Raw genomic sequence first — 7,291 nt, 5'->3', positions numbered from 1 at the left:
CCCTTCTGCCTTATTTGACCGTAAGTCCTCCAAAGCTCTTTTAAATTCCGATTCTAATACTGGATCCCCTATCTCATCTAAATCGACTCCTGTTTCTTCTTCTATCACATCAGAAAAATCTTCACCCTCATAGAGGCTTTCAATGTATTCTTTCCACCTACCTGCTATCTCCTCTGCATTTAACAGTGGAATTCCCGTTGCACTTTTAATGTTACCATCGTTGTTTTTAATGTCACCAAAGGTTGTTTTGACTTTCCTGTATGCTGAGTCTGTCCTTCCGACAATCATATCTTTTTCGATGTCTTCACATTTTTCCTGCAGCCATTTCGTCTTGGCTTCCCTGCACTTCCTATTTATTTCATTCCTCAGCGACTTGTATTTCTGTATTCCTGATTTTCCTGGAACATGTTTGTACGTCCTCCTTTCATCAATCAACTGAAGTATTTCTTCTGTTACCCGTGGTTTCTTCGCAGCTACCTTCTTTGTACCTATGTTTTCCTTCCCAACTTCTGTGATGGCCCTTTTTAGAGATGTCCATTCCTCTTCAACTGTACTGCCTACTGCGCTATTCCTTATTGCTGTATCTATAGCGTTAGAGAACTTCAAACGTATCTCGTCATTCCTTAGTACTTCCGTATCCCACTTCTTTGCGTATTGATTCCTCCTGACTAATGTCTTGAACTTCAGCCTACTCTTCATCACTACTATATTGTGATCTGAGCCTATATCTGCTCCTGGGTACGCCTTACAATCCAGTATCTGATTTCGGAATCTCTGTCTGACCATGATGTAATCTAATTGAAATCTTCCCGTATCTCCCGGCCTTTTCCAAGTATACCTCCTCCTCTAGTGATTCTTGAACAGGGTATTCGCTATTACTAGCTGAAACTTGTTACAGAACTCAATTAGTCTTTCTCCTCTTACATTCCTTGTCCCAAGCCCATATTCTCCTGCAACCTTTTCTTCTACTCCTTCCCCTACAACTGCATTCCAGTCGCCCATGACTATTAGATTTTCGTCCCCCTTTACATACTGCATTACTCTTTCAGTATCCTCATACACTTTCTCTATCCGTTCATCTTCAGCTTGCGACGTCGGCATGTATACCTGAACTATCGTTGTCGGTGTTGGTCTGCTGTCGATTCTGATTAGAACAACCCGGTCACTGAACTGTTCACAGTAACACACCCTCTGCCCTACCTTCCTATTCATAACGAATCCTACACCTGTTATACCATTTTCTGCTGCTGTTGATATTACCCGATACTCATCTGACCAGAAATCCTTGTCTTCCTTCCACTTCACTTCACTGACCCCTACTATATCTAGATTGAGCCTTTGCATTTCCCTTTTCAGATTTTCCAGTTTCCCTACCACGTTCAAGCTTCTGACATTCCACGCCTCGACTCGTAGAACGTTAACCTTTCGTTGATTATTCAATCTTTTTCTCATGTTAACCTCCCCCTTGGCAGTCCCCTCCCGGAGATCCGAATGGGGGACTATTCCGGAATCTTTTGCCAATGGAGAGATCATCATGACACTTCTTCAAATACAGGCCACATGTCCTGTGGATACACGTTACGTGTCTTTAATGCAGTGGTTTCCATTGCATTCTGCATCCTCATGTCGTTGATCATTGCTGATTCTTCCGCCTTTAGGGGCAATTTCCCACCCCTAGGACAAGAGAGTGCCCTGAACCTCTATCCGCTCCTCCGCCCTCGTTGACAAGGCCGTTGGCACAATGAGGCTGTCTTCTTATGCCGGAAGTCTTCGGCCGCCAATGCTGATTATTTATCAAAATTTAGGCTGTGGCGGGGATCGAACCCGAGACCGAAGACGTTTTTGATTATGAATCAAAGACGCTACCCCTAGAACGTTACAGCATGTATTTAAAGCAAATATGGTTTGTTACTTTTGAATACATTGTGGGAGTTGATAGTGATCAAAGTGTTACAAATGTTTACTATCAAAAACAGTTTTGATGGCAATTTATTTATTACGGTGACCGGTTTCGACTACTACTGTGGTCATCTTCAGACCTACAAGTCGTATACAAAGCTTCAATTAGAGGGCTACATACATTACAGAAAATACATAAAGTTATAAAGCTATAAAACGATGAATTACCAATGAGAAAGGACCTCCTTTTGCTGGAGAATCACTACTGGAGAAACCAATGTACGTCTTACTATATATAATGGAGGTTCCGCCCACTTCTGACAGAGTGATGTCATTACTAACCAATGGGTTATAGGTCGAATAACGAATAACAATGTAAAATTTCTTACTTAAAAGAACATTGTCAAGATAGAAAAATAAACACTGAACTTCGCGTATTTAACGGCTCCTGTCAAAAAGCGTTAAAAATATTTAAAAATGTGGGATAAATGAACTTCGTTTTTACAGTACATGGGTTGCCCTCTCAAGGCCTGTTAGTGAACCATTTGGAACCACTGGTTGCCATGGTGAAGTTGGACGCCGTTCCAAAGATGTGGCAGCAGGCTTCTTTCTAACGTAGTTATTGCGAAAGTGGAATGGCAAAGATACGTCAGACGATGTACTATTGAGCAGCAACATATCTTATTGAAACGATTTTCAATGAGTAGGCTGCAATAATCGTTAACTGACATGTATAGTACATGCTGCACAGATACGATTTACTGGTGTAATAAGAGACTTCCATTTACATATTTTACATAATAATTCTTACAGATCAATACGAAAAAAATGTATGTTGCCCTGTAATTAAAGCTTGGTATATGACTTGTAGGTCTGAAGATGGCCACAGTAGTGGTCAAAACCGGTCACCGTAATAAATAAATTGTGACCAAGACTGTTTTTGATAGTAAAAATCTGGTTTGCATTCCCATAGTGGCGCTACTAGCGCCACTCTAGTGCGACTGGCGCGAAATTTGAACAGATGTCACCTTTCACATGTAGAAACACGGTCACCAAATTTCGTTTATGTCGCACAACTCCTTCTTGCTTTTGCAATTTTTTTCTATCAGTATATTAGATTGCTACTAAACCATCGTAAAGATTATTACTCCATATTTCATTCAAAGAAAATCATAATTTATAGGTTATATATTAGTTAATCACAATTGTTAAATATCCAATGGTATTTACATACCAAATTAAGTAAACAATTCCCTGTTTTGTACCTTACTGCAGCTGTATATGTTACGAGGGTTTAGTAATCTAGGGTTAAGGGCAGATAGAAAAAAATGCCACGGCTAGTGCCATGGGAAAAAGACCTCTGCGACACTCTGCAAGGGTTGGAGAGCTGCTGTCGTATCTGTGTCAGCAGAAACTTGTAGCTGGTGTCCGCTGATGTCTCCTGGGCCAGATGTAGCGTCAGCGTACCGGTAACATGCCAAGTCATCGTCTGAATTGGCCATTGGTCATAAATCGGTCGCTCGTTGCGTGGAGTCATCTAGGGTGTCTTTGTGTTCCCTGTCTGTGCCATTTGGCAGGCTGTATGGAAGCAGCTGTCGGTGCCACATGGTTTTGATGTGATACAGGGGTCAGCCAAAAGTGCAGTGATTGTGTGTTTAATTTAAGCATGCCATAGGGTAGTTACTTTCCCTCAAGGAAAAGATATTTTTGGGTGGTCGTGCTTCAACCTATGGCTGTGGTCTAGTTCCTCAGATTAGGGACGAAGGGGTTGTTCGAGCGTCTCGAGTCGTTGCACAGTCGTGAGGCGAGTGTTTTGAATACTTCCTCGAGAGTTTCGATTCGGAATTCACTATGTTAGTCTGCCACCTGCAGGTGGCACAGACGTGTTAACTGCTTAGGCCCAGACTAGAGCTGAGCACGTCATCCGTGGTCTAATAAGTGTCGGGTTCATGGATCTCGTCACCCTCATATTCAGTATGCTTTGCATTTTAACCATAGGATTAAACCTCGCGTCTGCTTTGTTATCTACGTGTTGCATGTGGTCACCCACATCTGGATTTCCTGGTCCAGCCAGATACCGAGCTAGGTATCTGACTATCTCACGGAAACCAATTTGGCTTATCTCAGAGGCAGAGGGGTAAGTAGCGCGTTCACTTATGGGTTAGGGGATGTGAGAGGGATGTTTTATTGTCCGTCTTCCAATACTGACAACTCACGGGCGTACGCTACTTGTACCGATCAGCTACTATGGCATAAATTTTGGCCTGGAAGTAACATGGGTTCGTGAATGTGCATTACAGAGAAGCACTCCATCATCAGGCCACAAGTGGCCCATCGGAACCATCCGACCGCCGTGTCATCCTCAGTTGAGGATGTGGATAGGAGGGGCGTGTGGTCAGCACACCGCTCTCCCGGTCGTTACGATGGTTTTCTTTGACCGGAGCCGCTACTATTCGGTCGAGTAGCTCCTCAGTTGGAATCACGAGGCTGAGTGCACCCAGAAAAATGGCAACAGCACATGGCGGCCCGGATGGTCACCCATCCAAGTGCCGGCCACGCCCGACAGCGCTGAACTTCGGTGATCTGACGGGAACCGATGTATCCACTGCGGCAAGGCCGTTGCCATGCATTACAGAGAAGATCATCGTCAAATGTGGTACTTACTTGTAGCAAGGAGCAATAAATTGCTTAAGGCTGTTGTAAAACAACACAGTGAGTAGACGAAAACCTGCGTTTAAATCATTTATCAAACCTTTGCGATGGTGTCTCATGTTCAACAGTGCGCTTAAATATAAATGCAGATACTATTATTAATCAAAGTTATCCATAAACGTGCTAAACCATCAGTCCTTCACAACGCAACTACAGTGTCACAACTGTTAGTTCGCCGATGTTGACACCAATCGGAAAAAGACCACAACCAACACGAAGTGGTCGGAATGGTGCCGACTTATAAGGATCATTATTTGAAGGTCGGTTGCCAGCTTATTATGCGCTTACTATAGCTAGTCTATTGTGGGGTCATAACATACCAATTTATGTATGTTTCTAATTAACCCTCTATGGACAGAATTAATGAGCAATAAATACAAAATGTCCTAAATGCTATATTTGTCACAATGAACATATACTGAAAAAATTACATTAAGTCATGTTTATATGATATATTTTGTATCGTTACGCTTTTCTTACGTTAGACATTTAAGGATCTACATCTACATCTACGTGATTACTCTGCTGTTCACAATAAAGTGCCTGGCAGAGAGTTCCAGCTGTCTCTCTACCGTTCCACTCTCGAAAGGCGCAAGGGAAAAACGAGCTCTTAAATTTTTCTGTGCAAGCCCTGATTTCTCTTATTTTATCGTGATGATCATTTCTCCCCATGTAGGTGGGTGCCAACAGAATATTTTCGCAATCGGGGGAGAAAACTGGTGATTGAAATTTCATGAGAACATCCTGTCGCAACGAAAAACGCCTTTGTTTTAATGATTGCCACTCCAATTCACGTATCATGACTGTGGTGCTATCTCCCCCAGTTCGCGGTAATACTGCAAAACGAGCTGCCCTTCTTCGAACTTTTTCGATGTCATCCGTCAGTCCCACCTGATGCGGATCCCACACCGCACAGCAATACTCCAGAATAGGGCGGACAAGCGTGGTGTAAGCAGTCTCTTTAGTAGACCTGTTGCACCTTCTGCCAATGAATTGCAGTCTTTGGTTTGCTCTATCCACAATATTACTTATGTGATCGTTCCAATTTGTAAGCGTAATCCCTAAGTATTTATTTCAATTTACAGCCTTCAGATTTGTGTGACTTGCCACGTAATCGAAATTTAGCGGATTTCTTTTAGTGCTCACGTTAACAACTTCACACTTTTCTTTATTCAGGGTCAATTGCCGCTTTTAGCACCATATAGATACCTTATCTAAATCATTTTGCAATTCGTTTTGGTCACGTGATGACTTTACAAGACGGTAAATGACAGCGTCATCTGCAAACAACCTAAAACGGCTACTCAGATTGTCTCCTACGTCGTTAATATATAGGCTGTTTGAAAAAGAATCCCCTACTTTTAAGTATAAATTTAATTGGGGAAATTAATGAAAAATTACATCAATGAGTACGTGTAATGAAAGCGAATTCCTTCAAGTTTTGCTTAATGTTAGTAGACGTCAACGTGGAATCCATTTGTTGCCCTGCACACGTCGAGGCGATATTCCACTTCTCGCCACATGTTTACCAACATTTCAGGTGTAACTGTCCCAACCGCCGCGACGATTTTCTCTCGTAAATGATTGATCTTTCTGATCTGTTCACTGTACACGACATTTTTTATGTGGTGCAGTGATCTGCTCAGTTCTGAGCGCGTTCAAATAGTAATAGGCTTAAAATTAGTGGAGGAAGACAGATGACAAATTAGCAAAGTCTTGTGGGTTAAAACGAGTTTTACGATCCTTATCAACTCAATTTCACGAGTACTGGAGTGTGTGAGATCCCTTTACAGATCATGTAAATCGTGACGCCTTTCAAATCAACTTAATAAGCACATAAGTGTCTGAGTTCGATTCGGAACTGCCAGAGGTTGTTTCCTTTTGCGTACGTAGAATAATCCACATGGCCTGGAACACTTGAAGGACGGCAGCGAACTTTCCATTGACTTCGCGACAGGAATAGAAGGCACACTATAACAGGAAGAGCAATAATCGAATGTCGCCTACTAGTAGATTTAGCTGACCGTAGTTACAGATCTGTGTGTACTTGTTGTCCGCCTCTTCCTTGCTCCTTGAATATAGCGAAACCTGAAATACAATTATTTTCAGTTTGCTTAACTTTTGGTGTTGAAGCACAATAGAAACATTAGCAATACCCTAATGAAATGACGGTAAATGTGGAATGGAAAATTAATCTAGTTTGTAAAGGAATATTTTAGAGGTATCCACTAATGGTTAGTACCCTACTTAAAATGTAATTGGTAATTTAGGAATTCTAACTGAGTTCTAATAGGCTCCTTACTAGCGGAAATTTAAACCCTTATATGACAGGTAGGAGAACGGTCTATCGTAACAGCTAACATCTGGAAGGGAAGTTTTCGTTAAATCAACTGTTATATTTGACAGGAATGTATTTAACTGCGGAGACTAATTGTCTCCTCTGAATAGATGTGAGATACAGGTAAAACTGGGGGATCAAGAACGTAAAATAAGCTAGAAACTGGCGAACTTTGATTCTATGTTTTGGACTGGTTCTAAAGATCAGACACTTTTTAGTTACTATTACCGAAAGTCGATGCGACACAGTGGCACAAAACACCATAACTGTTACTCTAGAATTAATGTAGTTTGCTATTATTGTATTAGCAGACGTTTCTTGTTCTACTACAACATCCACTTG

At 41.8% G+C, this 7,291-nt stretch overlaps 1 pseudogene; it reads right to left on the bottom strand.

The window, feature by feature from the left end:
• Window positions 1–4,405: 4,405 nt before the first annotated feature.
• LOC124607978 lies at window positions 4,406–4,523 on the bottom strand (annotated as a pseudogene).
• Between the last annotated feature and the right edge of the window lie 2,768 nt (window positions 4,524–7,291).

This window comes from Schistocerca americana, chromosome 3 (genome assembly GCF_021461395.2).
Source record: "Schistocerca americana isolate TAMUIC-IGC-003095 chromosome 3, iqSchAmer2.1, whole genome shotgun sequence".
NCBI lineage: Eukaryota > Metazoa > Arthropoda > Insecta > Orthoptera > Acrididae > Schistocerca > Schistocerca americana.
The sequence above is the reverse complement of the archived record's forward strand: the minus strand, read 5'-3'. Positions and strand labels throughout refer to the sequence as shown.